We start from the raw sequence: 19,406 nt of genomic DNA, 5'->3' as shown, positions 1-19,406 counted from the left end.
GGATCATTAATATTAATTTATTCCATTGATGGTTAAATTACTGGCTATTAAAGGTGAAAAATACGACAATATGATGATTTATGCTTGTTAGCGAGACTGGTTTGCCGCCTTCCTTATTACAATGTAATTTTTTACGGACTTTTTTATTACCGAGGGGTGAAATGAACGAACTTAACCCTCTTGTAACTCTTAGTATAATTTCAACCATAAGGTATGATTCCAAGATACAGTTTCGAATTATTTATAAAAAGAAAATAAGTCGTTTTGACATTAATGGTGTGGTCTTTTGTCAGATACACGAACGAGCAATGACAATGGGATATGTTGTGTAACATCCTGATATCCGTATTACGTACATCTGTGGTTAGAACGTGGAACTTATTAAAATGAATAGGGTTTTTTATTGATGTTTTTAATGGGGATTAAGGGAGCGATTGTTGTTTGAAAATATAGCGAGAGCTCATAGGTAGTCAGACAAAGTTCAGTTGGCGGCGAGTTTGATAGACACATCTAGGCAACTGTTTCTATATCTAAGTTAGTGGCTTGATTTTACGACATGCATTTATTATTATTTCTATACCATTTGGTATGATTTATTATTATGCATTTATTATTATTTCTATACTATTTTAATAAAAATGAATTTGTGGCAGGATGTGTAGATTAAAAAATGTAAATACAAAGATATAAAATGTTTGACTGTATGTACATATAATCACGCCTGTATGGTTGCCAGCCTCTCGCCTACGCCACATTTTAACCCATATCCCACAGTCGACTTCTACGACACCCACGGGAAGAAACGGGAACGGGGATTCTTAACCAGTAACCACACGGGCTAATAATTGATATAAAATAAAAATATTTTATTTAAATTAAACCGAGACAATTTTAATGGCCACTATGAATTATGAATTTGATGAAATCCTAAGATATTTTAGATCAATTAAAGTCACAAACTAGAGCTGGCTTTATAAACTAAAGTACCCTTACCATTGGCAAAGCAACAGATGAGCTTTTATCATTATTTCACCAACAATAATGTCAACTTCGTGACATTGATAAAGTGTTCCAAAAAAGTCCTAGTCCCTCGAGAAAACATCGTTTAAATGTATGGAGTGTTCCGCCACTAACGCCAAAGGTAGTGTCATTTAAAATGGCGCGCGAATTCGACAATTCTAACCTTTAATAACATGACAATACGACCCGATGTAGGCGTCTTCGTATATGACATGATCTATACTACCATACGCGTCATGGTGCCGCAGGGTGCAGTCAATCGACGCAGTTTAATACATTTTTCAACAGTTAAAAATATTTGTCAGTATCTTAACTTTAAAATGAGATTTACCTACTTACAAGAATTATTGTTACTCGCATGATCATGAATTCATGTTCAAACTAAAATTCTAGAATATCACACGTCTCGAGAAATAAGTGCTTTATAAATTCCAGTTATTTTTCGTCTAATAAATTAGGTAGTAATGATTTTATTTCTAAAATTATAATTTATAAATGTAGTATTTTCCACTGGAATTCATGCTAATCTTACTACGAATAGGTAAGTATATTAGGTTCTAACCTAAACTAACAGGATTACTAGTGGTAGGGCATATCAAAAAAATTAATAAGTATATCTAGCAAATGATCATCACCGGGCCGGATGTAAAGGTCACCTGCATAAATATGTGATGATTTCTATACTTTGTCACTTTAACATCTTGTTTGAAATGTCATACACAATTGACAAACGATTAAAAGCGACAAGGTACAGAAATCATCACTTATTTATGCCGGTGACTGTAAGTACAGGACGAGTACGCGAGTAAAAGACCTCAAGCTTTTTGTCAGCGTCGGTCAGTCCAAAATGAAAAGAGAAATTACTCTTAAGTTAAAATACTGGCATCTTTAGTATACTTTGGCACAAACTAGTGAGGGTTATGTTTTGAGAAATGGACGCAACAATGACATGCCCCACACCGCATGTAATTTATAATATGGCAGGGAACCACCCGTGTCCTTTACCACCACTGCAAGTAGAATGTCTTGTATAAAGGTCAATTTTCTATTGAAAAAAAATTTACTTTTGGTTTAAAGTACATCTTAGGCATTCTGCATTAAGGCAAATTAAATAGATTTTTTATATCGCTTAGGTGGCTAACACGCATAGCCGTCTTATGTGACTGACAACGCAGCCTATTATCGATGTCTGAAATTACTTTCCGTTATGAAGTATCATTATGGGTAAGTTCATTCTTATTTGGGTAAGTATTACATTGTTTGCTTTTGCCCGCGGCGTCGATCGCGTTAGAAAGAGACAAAAAGTAGCCTATGTCACTCTGCATCCCTTCAACTATCTCCACCTAAAAAATCACGTCAATTCATCGCTCCGTTTTACCGTGAAAGACGGACAAACAAACAGACACACACACTTTCCCATTTATAATATTAAAATATAGTATGAATGTATTGCTGTAGTTTTTATTAGTGTGTAAGTACTTTTGAAATATTTATAATTTAAGTTACTTTTGGTTTATTATTTATTATGCTTTAGGTACTATCATTATCAACAGGGCCCGTAACTTTCATGCCGATGACATCAATTTGACGTCACGCTGCATATAGGATGATGATGATTAATAATTAATCATTATTCATTAATCAATTTTTATCATGTACAAATTACTTCAAAAGTAAGCTATTCATACGTGGAATAATTAATACCTACTTGATACGTGAAACGAAAAGGAAACAATTTGTTTTGTTTTAATAATGTATTGAAATATGGTAACAAACATACTAACAAAATGGATGTAAAAAAATAAACAAATAATTTAATTTACTTTTCGCGTATCAAGTAGGTATTAATTATTTCACGCATGAATAGATTAGTTTTGAAGCCATGATTAAAATGATTGATGAATAATGATTAATTATTAAATAAAACTCTTGAATCATCCTATTATGCAGCGTGACGTCAAATTTATGTCATTGGCATGAAAGTTAATTACGGGCCCTGATTATCAATATTATCAATGTTTTGTATAAATAAGTATTACATGAATTTATAAAAGTCACATTTTAATAACTCTAATAGTAATAACCAACTTCCAAGATTATCACATCACAGATCATAAAATATTACTTGAAATAATTAATTAAGTATGGTATTTATTAGAGGTGATATGTAAGTGCTTAGTTTTATCAATACCTACTAGTTATTTTGTATAATTTCCTTAAACTTTACAAGCTACACGAGTAAATGTCAAAGACAGCATCGCAATCTTCATCGAAAGTCGTGATCGTGACGTCCTGTTATTGCAAATTTCGACGTCGTGATTAGTTCTGTAACTTATTACCCGGCAGTAGACGAAATTACCGAATTTACCAACAAATAAGATCCAACAATTTGTACAAGATTTTGTCAAATTAATGGTTTGATAACAAAGTTTACCGAATGTAAGAAAAATGACAGCAACTTGCAGACAGATTATTAGAATAAATAACAGAGAGGTAAATTAACCGCTCAAAGTACGTAATAATAAAATTATTGTAGATAATTAAAGTAAAATAATATGTGACCACCTCTAAAACAATCTTGTTAGACGTTTTTGTAAAAATACAGCTGTAAAATAGTTATTTTTCACCACACCAACACGAACAAAATACTGACTATAAAACATCAAAATAAATCAAATTCATCGATTTATTCAATATTTATGATTCAAAGTCATCATTTATAGGTAAAATCTAGCAGCCAGGTTAAGACATCGAGTTAAAATTTGTATGAAATTACTTTAGCCCCCTTGTGGATAAAATGCAATTTTGCTAACTGTTTTCGAATAGAAAAGAAAGCCTTTACCAGTTGGTGTGGTGAAAAAGTTTATACGGTACACGATACGGATATTTCCCAATAAATTAACGGTTACCAACCAACTTTAATAATACAACAGTACGAGTACTTACTGAACTTAGTTAAATCTATAACATTACATGCTTCAACCCTAATTCTAGAATTGTAATTTCGCAACAAATGTCCAAAATTAGGGTCACCCCACACCGTTATTGGTTATCGGATGCAACAATTAGGGTCGCGCACGCGCTGGAGCTTAAGTGCGGTCCATACTGCTCCCTTTTAAATAATTACACGGGCAGCAGATGATACGGATTAACTATAGTGTGCCACCCCTGGTGTATGAAAAATAAAATGTAGGTCGGTTACTTAGATGAAACTAATAGTTTAGATTCGGAAGCTTACTTGAAAGTCTGTCGGTAGATGTCACTATACGCCACCTCAAAGGTGTGTATGCATAAAGAAAGGAATGGAAAGATTTGCGAAGTCCAGCGTGGCTTCCGTAGCTCAAAGCGGCCGTTTAGTCTGCGGCTGATGCGGGTTCGAGTCCCGCCGGAAGCGTTTTTTTTCATATTTTCCTTTAATATTAGAAACATGATTATCTCTTTTTATTATAATTACTACTTCAAAATTGCATGCAGTTTCTTGCGTTTGCAATTAAAAAGTGTAGTAATGGTATCATCATTATTGTCATTTTTTAGGGTTCCGTAGTCAACTAGGAACCCTTGTAGTCTCGCCATGTCTGTCCGTCCGTCCGCGGATAATCTCAGTAACCGTTAGCACTAGAAAGCTGAAATTTGGTACCAATAGGTACAGTATACCAATCACGCCGACAAAGTGGTAAAATAAAAAGTGGAAGAAAATGTTTTTTTCTGATTAATTTATTATTGAAAAATTATTTTTAAACTTGATAGGTTTCGAACAGTTTTTGAAAAAAGATAGGGTACTGGAAACTGCGGAACCCTACACAGAGCGTGGCCTGACACGCTCTTGTCCAGTTTTTTTAATATTAAACACATATAGACACACTTTTACGTTAGAATAGAATAGAATAGAAATAGAATAGAAATGATTTATTGTTTACCGTGTACAATAGATTACAATTTTTACACAAACATATGTCTCAACGGTAACCCTTTTCGGGTATACAATATTACTTAAACTAATAATATACTAAAACTAATACTACATGCTATTTGGTTCACATGCTAGTTAGTCTCATACATAAAGTATTCATGCATATCATAAAAGACGTGATCAATCAACCACCCTTTTAGCTGTTGCTTGAATTTTTTCCCGCTTAACATTTTTATACATGAGGGTAGGTGATTGAAAACTTTGATTGCTGCTATAAATGTACTCTTACAATAAGCTGCATTTTTGACTGCCGGGAGCAATATGTTATATTTGTATTGTGATCTCACATTATCACGTTGTTCAGAGAAAAATGAAAAGTTACATTTATTGTCCGACACAAATAGGCAAAGCTGGTAAATATACAGTCCAGTTAATGTAAGAAAATTATTTTCTTTAAAGACGTGCCTTATGGACTCATTGTTGTACAAGCGATATATGATTCGGATGCATTTCTTTTGCAGAATGAATGTTGTTTCTACATTAACCGAATCTCCCCAATAAATCAAACCGTAGCTTAACAAGGGATACACATTTCCATAGTACGCGTTTTTTACTATATCCACTGAACATGAATTCGATAGAATGGACAAGGCATAGCACTGACTGGAAATTCTTTTATTAATTTTTTCCACGTGAGATTTCCAATTTAAATGTGGGTCTATGGAGACGCCTAGAAAATTAGTACTATCTACATCTTGTATTATGGTGTCCTCGTATTCAATATTGATGTTCAGTGGATTGGTTTTGTAGTTCCTAAACTGCATGACTTTAGTTTTACTTGTATTAACATTTAGGTTAATTGAACTGAGCCATTCTACTACAGTCTTCAGACAATTATTTATTTTCTGTTGAAAGTCACAATCTTTGTTTTCACCAGAGAACAAAATAGTTGCATCATCTGCAAACATAACACAAATGTCGTTTATGATGTTTGGAAGCTCATTCACATAAATGAGAAACAGAAGAGGGCCAAGTATGCTCCCTTGGGGAACACCGACTTTGGTTAATTCAAATTGAGACTGTATAGGCTCTATACATTTAGTTTTTTTATTATAGCTTTCTATAACAGTGGCTTGTTGCCTATTATCTAAGTAACTCTCAAGTAATTTTAGGACATTTCCTCTAATACCTACGTTGTTGAGTTGTTTTAACAATATGTTATGAACTACACAATCGAATGCCTGTGACATGTCCAGAAATAATGCAATGCAGGGTCTTTTGTAGTTGATATCATCCCATATATGTTTAAACAACTGAAATATAGCTAAAGATGTTGACTTGCCCTTCTGAAAACCAAATTGGTATGGATGAATAATATTATTGGATTCAAAAAATCTTACAATCCTGTTGTAAATACATCTTTCGATTATTTTAGAAAAACTTGGTAAGAGAGCAATAGGACGATAGTTGGACATGTCAATTCTACTGCCCTTTTTATACAATGGTTTGATCAGGGCTTTCTTTAAAGCATCTGGGAATATCCCCGTTTGAAATATTAAATTTACAATATGAGCAAGTGGTTCAGCTATATAGTCTAGACATGCTTTAACAAGTTGAATTGGTATGCTGTCATAACCGGAACTTTTCTTATTTTTTAGGCCTTTAGTTATCTTTTTTATTTCATATGCGTCTACAGGGGCTAAAAACATACTTTTGCAAAGAGATGTTGAAGATGGCTTGTAATTATGTGCTGACGAAAGTCCGACGTTGTTACGGGATACAAAGTAATTGTTAAATATATTCGCAATTTTTATAGGGTCTGTGATAGTCTCATCTTCTGATATAATCTTGTTAATCGTTGCCGTTCATCACATGGACTTTATTTAACATACACTTATTCAGAAATAAACTAGCTGGAGTTCACTACTGCTAAGAAAAATTGACCCGAGCCAGTTTTAAAATGCTCCATAACTTCTAAAATGTTCGGGCAAGTTTTAAAATTTTCATAACTATTTTGCTGCAGATTACGGGAAAAGTTATAAAAAGTTTCAGTGATGTAACTTACGTCACGTAAGATGGAAGGGTGTTCGCTGGGAAACCGACGGTTATGCTACTTTTTCTTTGAACTTCAAAGACAGTGACAAGGTAGGAATACTTTACCATTGATAGATATTTCACAGTGACTCTGAATGTAAGGCCCTATGCCAGAACAGACCCCACAAAAACGATTTAATTACTTAATTATTGAGACAAATGTACTATTAATAATGTTTCAATAGGTGGTTTACCTATTCAACTTTACTGTTTGATATAGCAAAAAATATAGTCTTATTTTTGTGTGTTAAATAAAAAGGCGGGTACCTAGACCCAGTAGGTAGGTAAGTACCTATGACGTCTTAGAATTATTAGCATAACGTATCTATGATAGGTTTAATCTATAGTAGCTCGGACTTGTTAGACACGAAATGAAATTCAAAAGGTAATGTTCTCGCTAGTTAATTAGGATTCGTGCTCAACCTGTTTTCCATAAAAGGACTTAAGTTTCTACCAAATACATGGCGGTTAGGACCTTTTAATATTCTTTTTTGATAAGGTGTTCTAGTTTACGTTAGGGAATGATTTAATAAGTAGTCTTATAACATGTTATGAAAATGGAGCATTATGAAGTGGGTTGGATGTTTTTACTGAAAATGGCGGTAGGGGCAGACCAAGCTAAGTAAGCAACGATTTAATTAAAAATTTAATCCGGTACAAGGGGTAAATATAATCCTCCTCCAAAAAAAAATCCTCGCAAATTCGTTGCAAGCATAAGCCTCATAAGGCCATGTACAAATTTTTGTACATATTCCAAAACCTATTTTTAACTTTGGTGTGAAAATTATTCTAACAAAATTAAAAAATTGAAAAAAACCCCGACCGCGACATAGTGGACCGATTTTCATGAAACATGGCTAAGAACACTCCCGACTAACTCAGCTTTCAGACAAAAAAAAACTAAATCAAAATCGGTTCATCCGTTCGGGAGCTACGATGCCACAGACAGACACACACACAGACAGACAAACAGACAGACAGACAGACAGACAGACAGACAGACAAACAGACAGACAGACAGACACGTCAAACTTATAACACTCCTTCGTTTTTGCGTCGGGGGTTAAAAACTGAAATAAATGTCATATACAAAGAAAAAATTACCACGGCTGAATTCGAACTAGCGTACTCGTACTCCGTTATAGCCACGGATGCCTGAAAACCACTCGGCCAACTGGTCACGGTGGCAAAGGTCGAAATTTTCTAGTGTATGACACAATTACCGAGGGCTTATGGCGCCCCCCGCCATCTCTGAGGTAGAACAGGAAATATTCTAAATTCAAAATTAAAACAATTGACTCTGAGTCTCAAACGGATAGAAAGTCTCTTGCCTTGAATTCGCTTAGATCACTAAAGCTGGATTTTTCACTTAGTACTTATTCTGAAGAGGTCGAAGGGCCATATATTTCATTCATTCGTGCACCGATAAAGGTATGTAACTCAAAACTCAAGTGTTTTCATCTGCGCACGAACGAACGAATGCTCGCCAAGATGCCGTAGCCGAATGACATTTCTCCGACGCGAAACGAAAACGAAACGCCGCGAAAGGTAGTCTGGCTCTGTCGCGCCAATACGCAAGCACGATAGAGATAGATATCTACGAGCGTTTCGTTTCGTGAGCGTTTGTGCCATTCGGCTACGTACCCAGAACTGTTCAGAACACTAAGTGAAAACGCATTTGAACACCGCTGTGCTGGCAACATTTTTGGTGCCTTATGCCACGAATATCCAAGTACAACAACACAACAATAACAAGTACGTAATATACAAAGTACTGCATGCGTAACCAGCGTCACTGTCAATGTCCCCACGGCACTTTCCGCGCACGTAGCCCTCAATTAGCTTATGCCCATACGTGCTCTATCAATTTAGTTCGCCTATTGACACCCCGCCGTTATCCATCAAAGTGCCAGGCAACCCCATCGCTGGGGAGAGTGATAAAATAAAGCGTGGGCAAGTTGGTGAAATAGTGGATCGTGTCTTACCGCTAGACTGTTTGAAATGCCCTCATTGTCAATATTTGGAACTCTTGGAAGTTGCCTTTTTTTCGTCGGCGTTTGTCGATGTGTCGTAAATACATAAACGTCATCTTAGTTGGAAGTCTAGCTTAACCCGGTATGTGACGATGATACCTACATAGGCATAGTCCATTCTTGATTTGCCGGTGTACGCTGAACGTGCCTTACCTTAAATATGTCCGGAGGCTTATTTCACTGAAAACTTTAGTTTAAAATCCTGGGTTTTTTTTTCAGAGATACTTTATATCTCTAGTCGACTGGGACATCGATTAGCTTTAGTATAAGGTCATTGTAATTTTTTATATTAAAAAAATATATCCGTTATTCTTACTACTCTGTCGTGTCCGTTCTCCATTTTTCTCTAAACATGTGATGATAACTTCAATTCAGTCATCTTAACGAATATTTTGATTGAGTACATGGATACATTATTAGTTACTACATTACTAAAATTTAACAAGTATTTTTTTATCTATAATTTTGTATTTAAAATTTAGGAAATAAGAGATGTCCGCGACAAAATTCTTTTTTCTCTGGTGCGGGCTTTATTCGCCTGTATCGTAAACGTATTGAAGATTGTAGACAAACTTCCCCCGCGGGGAATAATCAGTCGCGTTCGGAACGTGGTACGAGGTGGAAGTTTCGGCTGTTGCACGTGGCTCCGGAATTACGAAGGTAAATATCTTATTCCTCTGTCCGTGGTTCAGGTATCATTCTTATTACTCTGTTCGGTTTTTTGGGATTTGTGTAACTTTTAAAAATGTACTTTTTTGCTTAATTAATTGCTTTACGTACTATCTATACATATTATTAACGACAGCCGCGTTGTACATACACATTATGAATCATTGGTTTTTTTTTCGATAATTTCTTATTCCTTTGTCCCTTATTCCTATGGATTTTGGACAATGGAATAAGAATTTCCTAAATTTTTCTTGTTTTTCTTAACTGACTTTCAAAAAGAAGAGTAATTTTCAAGTGATTTCCTATATTTTAAAGTAACTTAATAAAAACAACTTACCTCTTTTTAAAAATATTAATAAAAAAAATTAGACCTTTTTAGCACCTAGTGCATTTACAGTCTGAATGTTATTAATAAAAATAAATATAAAAATATTCTAGAATACTTTTTGATAGTTTTGTGAACAAAAGTACAATATATAATTTATAAATATACGGTTTTTTAACATTTTTGTTAACCTATCCTGACTTATCTTATTCCTCTGGGCCTAAATTTCTTATTCCTCTGGACTAAAAAGTTAAAATGAATTTATTTTATGAATGAGTTCACAAAAATATGGGCCAAAACCATAGTTATGTCTAAAAATAAATCTATTTTCACAAGAGTATGTCCTTATCGGTCAAATTTCAAAAATAAAAAAGGACAGAGGAATAAGACAAAAAACGCTGTCTCGTAGAATGACCCAATTTAATGACTCCAACTCTAAATAGAGAATTTTCTACAAACTATGTAGTGTGTAGCGATCTATGAGTGCTCCCAAGTTTTGAAGCTATCACTCTTCTAGAACTTGACGATAATGCGAACGAAGAGTAATGCTCGCTGGAACTTTTTAAAAATGGCCGCCATAATTCCTGGCGGAATTAAAGGGAACTGTAATAACTGGCAATTTGCATTCGTCTTCATTATGTTATGATTGCAAAAAAGGCCAAGTGCGTATCGGGCATCGGAAGACAAACGAAGAAGCCCAAATCATTTAGAATTTGAAAAAGTCATACAAGTGAAAGAGCATGCGAAAATATTTAAAGATAACCGCAAAATTAAAATTTTGAAAAAACCCCGACCGCGACGTAGTAGACCGATTTTCATGAAACATGGCTAAGAACACTCCCGACTAACTCAGCTTTCAGACAAAAACAAACTAAATCTAAATCGGTTCATCCGTTCGCGAGCTACGATGCCACAGACAGACACACACACAGACAGACAGACAAACAGACAGACAGACACGTCAAACTTATAACACCCAGTCGTTTTTGCGTCGGGGGTTAAAAACTAATTTACGACTCAACCGATTTTGTTAAACATTACAACTTACAAGTGCGAAAAGTAAAACATTTTACAATATACATACTTACCTATATCGATGCATTAAAACACGACCGAAAGGAGTTGTGTATTAAATATATGTATACGCATATGTAAATATTGATTGCTTTAACAGTAGGTATCTAAACATGGCCCTTAGAATTTTCGACATAGGCACGTAAAGTGCTCATTTAAGTGTTAGGTGGGCATTTTCGTGAAAAAAGATTCCTTTTTTTCCAAAATAGGTCAATTTAAATGTTATTCCTACTCAAAATCACGAGCCTTTTCGATCCTACTAGGTAAAAAAAAGCGTCCCAAATTGATTTTTTCCACTTCGTTACCATTTTTCAAACACTTTGTACTGCGGTTACAAAGTGGAAAGTATGCAGCATAATAGAAAATTTTGGGACCATTTTTTTGTCTCCTGTTTTTTGTCCTAGATCGAAAGGGCTCGTGATTCTGAGAAGGAAAAACGTAAAATTTACCTACTTTAAACAAATTTTTTGGTGATTGTTCTCGCGAAAATGCCCAGGTACCTAACTATATAATACGAGAAAGTAACTAACTACCTAACCAATAACCATTGCACCTACTGTAAAAAAAAATTGTCCGCAGACTGGATGAAGTTATATTTTCAAAATAACCAAGCAAAGCAAGCTTTTATATTCACAGGCAAGAATATCTTCAAATCACAGGAATTTCCTCGAAATATATTCCTAAGTAAAATCCCAGCTTCTCCAATATCTTGTGTCATGTTACTTGATTCTGAATCTGCATATTGATTGATGTCAGCCCCTGTGATATTGGAGTGTTTCAGTGCAAGTTTTGTTAGTCTGCATCTTGTATTTGACATATTATGTTATGCTGAAAGTAACATATGCCAAATCCACTAAATTGAAATTATAGATACATTTTATAAATTTATTTGTGAGTGTGTATAGCAAAACGTATCACTTTGTCGATTGCTATAAAGCCGCTTTGTCAGTTTATTCTTACAAGCAAACTTCGTCTTTATCGTAGGTAGACAAAGTGGGACGTTTTAGTAAACACACTCACAGTTGCTTAGTTCTACTGTCAAACAACATAAGTATCTCAAAATTAAGCATTAGCAACAACATTATACGTCAAATTAAAGCGTAGATCAAGTGTTCCTCTAATAAAATCATTCCCCATTTGCTCAATAATAATAAGTTACAAAAAGTTTAATCTATATTGAGTGATGGAGGGCACACATAGGGCACACGCCGTATCGACATTGCACAGAGCTAATTAAATAGGGTAGTTCTCAGTAGCCAACAGCTGCTAAATATCAAATCAACTAACTACTTACGAGTTTATTAAGGATAGACATAATGAAACTGTAGGTATATATACTCTTATCAATCACCAGTAAACTTTGTATTTACGATGAGGAGGCACACTGACATTTTATCCCGCAAGCGGCGCCTGTGCAATCATCATCTCGCTCTCACGTATGAAATTCTTTATATGCTCAGTGGACTGATAAGGTGGCGACATCTGTCATATCCTTTGAGTGTGCCTCCTCATTAAAAACTAAAGGATTTTTATTTTTATTTTATCATAAGCAGATTAAATATAAGATCGTACTATCCCATACATTAAAATACGACCGCCTAAAAACGCATAAAATATATGTCAAAAGTGACACTTAAAGCCGTCTACAAGTATAATCGAAAGCTACAATTGATATATTTTTTGTGGCGCCTTCTATGTGTAGTGTAGCGTTATTAGGCGGTCGCAATTTAATGTATGGGATGGTACACTAAGAGAAATTTGCATTGTGAATTTAACAAATTCGACTTGTTGCGGTTTATCCGTTTGAATCAGCCAAACGTATGTTTAAAACAATATGTGTCAGATTGTTTTTATAAAATCGACTTGTTGATTCAAATATATTGCCGATTCAAATGACAAGTAGCTTGTTGTTTGAACCAAAGAGCACGTAGGCGCTATTTTAACCAAAAAACTTGTTGAACGAACATGAAAACTGGTTGTATTTTCTCTCAGTGTATGATCTTATATTTAATCTATGATTTTATACACGCGAGTGGCAGTTATTTCAGTTATTTCTACATGATGACTCGGACCGCTGGGAGAAGTAGTTTAAAAAAATTGTTTAGGTAAACACATTTTATTTGATTTCATTGCAAAGGGTGTTTTAAATCGCTTAGTAATTATTTTACATCACATACGTCGAAAATTGTAAAACTTTTTAAATCTCACACAACCGTACTTGCAGGTGCAGAGAGGACATGCGGAACCGGACGATGCCGGTCGCGTCAGTACGCGCCGCGCTGCAAGGCGCTGCCAAGGTCGCGTGCGGCGCGAGCGAGAGAGCCAAATACCGATCGCGGGAGATTAACTACTGAGCCGTCCTTATATTGTGGCAGTACACTACCCCTACAAATAATTGCTTTCATTTTGGACTTGTCGACCTGTTTATTTCTCATCAATCAATCTATTGTAGCACCCATTACTTTGCCTGATGCTAAAACTTCTTTTTGAATATTATGTTATACGGATTGCCGATATTGTATTGTATAAATTGTTATATAAAATAAAACAGAATCGATCATGTTAAAAACTAGAGCCGAGACAGTCGTACTGCAAGTCAACTGCGCAGAAAAGTAACTGGCATCCTGAATAACATTTCTAAATAAACATAAATCTGTCGGTCGTGGCCACAAATGTCAAGGTTTAATCATATAATAATATTGTCGTCTGTTTTTAATCTGTTTTTTACTATTTATGTGCCATACGTTTTAGTTTTTGTTTTATGTTTTAGTTTCACAGTGCCTTGGTTTTACTGTTATGCTGTGTAACTTATTTGAATAATGAAATAAAATAAATAAATAAAATAAATTTATTTACTATGACTTTTTAACCCCCGACGCAAAAACGACGGGGTGTTATAAGTTTGACGTGTATGTCTGTCGTCTGTCCGTCTGTCTGTCTGTCTGTGGCATCGTAGCTCCCGAACGGATGAACCGATTTAGATTTAGTTTTTTTTTGTCTGAAAGCTGAGTTAGTCGGGAGTGTTCTTAGCCATGTTTCATGAAAATCGGTCTACTATGTCGCAGTCGGAGGTTTTTTCAAAATTTAAATTTTGTGGTTATTGTTTAGCAGTTCCAAAATGGTAGTTACTTCTGAAGCGTTATTTAATCTGCTACTTTTGCTGCTGACTGTAATAGTAAAATCCGTTACAGATGTAGTGTTTCAGACTAAAAAAACTAAATCAAAATCGGTTCATCCGTTCGAGAGCTACGATGCTACAGACAGACACACAGAGAGACAGACAGACAGACAGACAGACAGACATACACACAGACAGACACGTCAAACTTATAACACCCCGTCGTTTTTGCGTCGGGGGTTAAAAAGAGTTTCCTTCGCATTTTTTCGGAAACGCTCGTATGTGTCATGCTAGTTCAGTCAATGTCAGTACATTTTGTACTGACAGAGACTGACTGAAATAGTATGACATGTTCGTACGTTTCCGTAACAATACGAAGGCAACTATTTTCGCACTATATCTGTACTAATCTGTCAGTGTCAAAAGAAATATTCCTTCAACCGAAACGAAAACTTCAATTGGACGTAGTTACGCAATAACGTACCAATCACAGAACTTAATTTAGATAGAAGAAACAAATTCATATATTTGTATAGGGGCCGAGCGTGTCAAATTTTGTACTGAAGTTGATTCTTGCCTGTAATTTTAAATATGTCTCAGGCTCTTGATTGTTCATAATTTTTGTGTTGTTGCAATTGAATATCACGTAACGAGGCATTTTTTATGTTTTGGTTGACTTCAACTTACAAAAATTGACGCCCGAAAGCTGCAAGCTGCGAGTAAAGACGGACAACTCAGTGGATTTCACTGAGTTCATTTGACACGCTAAGTAAAAATTTTATTGCATATTGTCACTAGATGGAGCTGTCACTATCTACAGTATACTGCCAACGAAACGGTGCGATTGTGTGCGTTCCGTTCATTGAGATATATGTACTACGTACTATAGGCGACGTTGCCAGACGGAAACTCTGCACAAGCTGACAAATGCGCGGAGTGCGCGAAGCGGTAATTTACGCGTAGAGTACTAAGTCCACCATCAGATGTGACACATTATTATATTCCGCCTGTCAAAATTATTTATTTATTTATTTACAACTTAAAAAATACAAAGTAAGCGATCACTGCCGCCCATGGACACCCGAAACACCAGGGGTGTTGGAGGTGCGTTGCCGGCCTTTAAGATGGATATACGCTCTTTTCTTGAAGATTTATCTTCTTCTTTAAAATACAAATATATACTTATATATAATAATATATATATATAGTGCGGTCAGTTTTTTTGGACAAAGCGTAGGTATCCATTGTTCTCTTTTTTCATGACCAGGCCAAAGAAAACAGCAAAAAGTGAGCGTGCTAAAAATACAATTTTACTCAATAACTGTTAACAATCAATAAACAAATTAACTTTTTTTTTATATTATAGTAACATAATTCATAAAGTAGTAAGTAGTTACCTAATAATTTTCCAAATTGAAATAAATATATTTCGCAAATCTATTAGAGGTGAAACACATTAGTAGGAACAATGAAAATGGCACATCTGCGCGGTTAACTTTTTAGTCTATGATTGCGTCACCAAAATCGCGCAGCCTCGCTCCCGCTCGCGTGTTCGTAGAATATTCAGCTGTCAGCCGATAATATTTGTTTGTTAAATAATGTAGGTATACGTTTGTAGTAGTGTGCGTGACAAAAATGTCGTCTATTTCTATTAAACAGCTGCCAATGATCGAAATTCAAATTAGTTGAACAATTTCCATTGAAAAAAAAAGTTTGTAATGCATCGGTCCGAATTGTGGATACTAGTTTTATCATCTTTTAGTAGATACAATTGAATGTAAAATTATTTATTTTGCCTGACACTCTTGAGTATTTTTTATGCCGTTATTTTAATTTTACAATATAATATTTGGAATATAGTGCTTATAATTATTAAATATAAAACATTTTTTAAATACTTTTTGATACAAAATCATACTTCATTGATTTGGAACAATGCTTTTTATCGGACCTACATCCGACACTATCGGAAGCGTTTATCGGATGTAGGATGTCGATCTGACACCCGATATCGGATCGGATAATGTGAAAACGGCCTAAGCATTAACCGTTAGTGCGTTTTCACATTATCCGATCCGATATCGGATGTAGGACCGATATCCCATACATTGAAGCCGCCATCTTTGATTTTTGACTTTGAAATCCTTCCGACATTTGCTACATGCACGACCGATGCGATGCATGCGAAATCAAACCTTATCGATATGGAAGTATGAGACGCGACGATTGCCGACTGGCTAGGATTTCCGAACGCACACGAATGCGCGCTCGGTCGCCGATTTGCGGCGGAGTGGGCCTAGACCTCGACGCGACGCCGCACTTGCGTCGCGCGAAGCGCAACAGCATTTTAAAATCCCCCCCCCCCGACCAAACCAAACCAAAACACACTACATTTTTGCATTTTTCCCCTCGCTAGGTCGGAAACACGCGTTTTGTCCTTCAATACCAGCAGGTAAAAACCCACTAGTGGATAAAGTGATTTGACCTTGAATATAGTCATATAGTGAATCTAGTGATGACGATATGTTTTACCACCTGTGGAACTCCTGGAAGCAGTGATAAACGCGTTTTTTGCGTTGTACTTTCCTCGCTATAGTGAGGGAAAATGTTGTTGTGTATCGTGGTTCAACTATAGAATACTTTCGCTTGCTCGTTTTTCAATTCCACACTCGCCGTTAAAATACAACTTTGCACTCTTGTATAACAAATAACTATGTATTTTATATTTTTGAATATATTTTTTCAGACTGGCACTTAAAAAGAGTTCAAACGTTTTTTTTTTCTAAAAACCTAAATTTTTCAACAAAGGTTTTACTTTTCACTTTTGGACATCTATCAATGAGAAAGGACCTTTTGTAGTAAGAAACAATACGATTTTTAGGGTTCCGTACCAAAAAGGTACAACAGGAACCCTTATGGTGCGACTCTGTCCGTCTGTCTGTCCGTCTGTCACATTCCTAAATATCTCGAGAACTACTAATGCTATCAACTTGAAATTTGGAATAGTTGTGAACATTGTAAACCTCTACAAATAGAAAGTATAATTTTTTTTAAATATATTAATTTTAATTGTAAAAAATGGCCAAAATGAAAGGGGGGCAAACTGTAAATTTCAAGTTACTAGGTCAAGTGGGGTATCGTTGGAAAGAGCTCAAATTGAACGTAAATAAACTATGTTTTATAATTTTTTTGTTGTGAAAAAAAAAAAAAGAATTTTGAAGGAAAATGTAAAAAAAAATACCGTTCCCCCCCCCTTATCTCCGAAGTTTACCAACGAAAAATTATGAAAATTTTAGTAAACATTGGTTTTATGCTATATATTACAGGAAAAATATAATCGTGTTTGTATTTTGAATACTTTTTTTTTAACTATAAAACTCCCGTGAGACTCATACATATTTAATACGCGTCATACATATCGTCATACATATTTAGTATGCGTCGCGCTCTCGACATGTAAAGGCGGGGTGTCGCTACTCTTGAGAAAGGTTCTCGAAATTGAGCCGAAACATGTCGAACGCTATATCGACTTAATACGTGAGTAACCCGCTTAAAATATTTTTAAATACTTTTTTTTAATTCACAAAAAACTTTTTAAATTTTTACTTTCAATTTATCCACCCTTGCGGATGTATATCGTACTTCAAATTAATAGGAGATGTTACGTAAACCATATTCTGTCCAATAAAGTAAAAACTGTTTAAATCGTTTAACATTATAAAGAATTATCCCTGAAAAACCAGGTCGCGCAAATTAGTTATCAAATTGACCGGGAGATGGCGCTATACACTATAATACTCATTAGTGCCTATACTTTTGTCTTCTAGTCAAGTCATTAGAGTTATATGAAAATATGAGATTATTTTTACTAGGTAGTTTGAAAGAAAGTTTGTACGGAACCCTCGGTGGGCGAGTCCGACTCGCACTTGGCCGGTTTTTTTATGTAAAAACGATAATGTAAAAACGGCCTAAGGGTTACCAAGGCTCGATCGGCGCGCCTAGTGGACGCCAGGCTTAAATTGTCTGGTCTTGGTGTTTTAATAATTTTATGTGTTTATAGTCGTAATTTATTTGCGAAGTATTAATTTTATATCTGTATTTTTAAATTACACTATGTTGTGGTACCGGGAAGCATATTTTAACTTAAAAGGACGTAATGACAACATTTCATACCATGTTTCAGAAAATAAATAGTTTCGGAGTTTAAATTAAGTTTGCAGTGTTTGCACAATTTTATGAATAAAAATATTACTCTCGAAAATGTTTTATCAAATACGTACTTTACATTTTGTTCATTATGTTTACTACATGTACATTCTTAGCTATTATACTTATGTATTTCTTACATAATAATATTCATTTCCATATTTCTAATTAACTACGCGCCTGCTTTAGAGTGCTTTAAATTTTAACAAATCAATGCATCCTTTGGTCGGGGGCTGGGGCCTTTCAACTCAAGGTCGCCGGCGCCGTGGTCGCGGGGCGCGGGGCGTGGGGCGCGGGGTGGGGCGCCGCGGATCTCGTTCATTCAATTCCGCTTGCATGTGTTGCGGACAGAGCGAGTATATTATACGTACGCGGCGAGCACACATACAAGCCGCACGGCAACGCCATCTAGTAATGTTCGACTTTAAACGTCCATGTGACGTTATAGGTTTAGTGCGTGAAAGCTAAAACAGATGTCGCAAGATGTTGCAGTTTGATGACTATTTCGACGTAGGATACTGATAAGAGTTTTGTTGGCCACGCGTGGCTACTGGCGCCATCTAGCTCTTTGAGTGTGGATTAAATTTAGCCTACAGGTCTAGAATACTTAGGACGGCGCCCATTTTTAGTATGGGATTAGGTATCTGTACTAGTATTATTTGATCTGTGGCCGGACTATCGAACGTAGGTCCACTGTCTATGAGCGCTGGGCGCAGCGCAGACTGAACTGAGCAGTGAGCGGGCCCGTGTCAGCAGTGTATTTTATTCGAATTTTATGTGCTTTAAAATAGTACATTACGATACAAGTGCGTAAAAAGGAAGTTCGAAACGAGTGGCGATAAATTAAAACACGACCGAAGGGAGTGTTTTAAATCGACACGAGTTACGAATTTCCTTTTCGCACGTGTATCGTACGACGTTTTTCAGTACAGATGAGCCTCCAAAGTTTCGACCTGG

Source organism: Leguminivora glycinivorella, chromosome 17, assembly GCF_023078275.1.
Source record: "Leguminivora glycinivorella isolate SPB_JAAS2020 chromosome 17, LegGlyc_1.1, whole genome shotgun sequence".
NCBI classification, from domain to species: domain Eukaryota; kingdom Metazoa; phylum Arthropoda; class Insecta; order Lepidoptera; family Tortricidae; genus Leguminivora; species Leguminivora glycinivorella.
This window is presented reverse-complemented; position numbering follows the sequence as displayed.